Below are 1164 nucleotides of genomic sequence, written 5' to 3' on the forward strand. Positions count from 1 at the left end.
AGGAGAGAGATCAGAATGACAGAGATAGAGATGCAGATGAGAGGAAGAAAGAAAATGAATGAGGTAGGAGAGAAGTAAATGTGCTCCTGTCATTGTTTTAAACCACATTAAGTGGATATTTTAGCACTGTGGACAGAGGTTAAATGGCAGTATTTGTGGTACTGGGTGATGTACAACCTAATACAATGATACAAACTGTAACCAGGGGATTAAAACTGCTGCCTGAAAACTGCAAGAGCTGTAAAATAAGGATAGCCTATAGCAGCCATGGCACTTTAAGCTGTCAGAACAACAATAACCCAGCAAAACTACTGACACATTCCTTTGTTAATTGATCAGCACTACTTTTATCCATTTGAGTTGTGGCCCCCTTTTGAGAATTCTATATTCTTCTTACCATGTGAATTTCATTTCATGTGAATTTCATCTGGTTACTTAAAGAGTAACCGGCTAAATGCCTTTTAAATGTATGCGATAATGGGAACAACACTGTCAGCACATAAACTCCCATTGTACAAATCAAGAACACTGAAACCAGCTTCTGATGTGCTCTGTTATCCCTCTGCCTAGAGTGTATGTTGATCACTCAGGGTTATCAGTATTCTCTTTTAAGAGAGGTCTATCATGAAACTCATGCTGAAATTGTGTGATATTTGGCAAGGGGTAAGACGCTTGTGTATAACCAGTGCCAGCATTATGGTATGGGGGCCTTCTCACTATAACTTGCAGGGGGAGGGCAGGGCCCTTAGAAGTTGTTACATCTCTGGTCTTGCATATAATTGTATCAATGGTCCGCTGCAGGAAATACCTATTCCACCTAATACTCCATGGCCACTACTGTCAGAAAGGGCTGGAAAATAGAACAAGAGGGGCTTATTTTTACATGAGTGCTTAGCCAGTGTCAGAGGCCTAGTAACCAACCTCACAACAGAGGGTCCTAGTTTGAAAGCTACCCATGCATGTGACTCAGAAACCAGATTAATAACCAAAGGTTGATTCCTCTTGAAGGGGACTGCCTAGTGCATTCTTTGCTGCACAGTCCTAGAAGAGCTCCCTGGAACAAAGATGCCCTATATCCTGTTGTTATTGCCAGGTGTGCCAATGGCAATATTAGTTTATTCATAGATTTAAGATATCTTAACAACAATATCCTTGTCAACCAAT

This window comes from Lissotriton vulgaris, unplaced genomic scaffold, assembly GCF_964263255.1.
Source record: "Lissotriton vulgaris unplaced genomic scaffold, aLisVul1.2 SCAFFOLD_656, whole genome shotgun sequence".
Lineage (NCBI taxonomy): Eukaryota > Metazoa > Chordata > Amphibia > Caudata > Salamandridae > Lissotriton > Lissotriton vulgaris.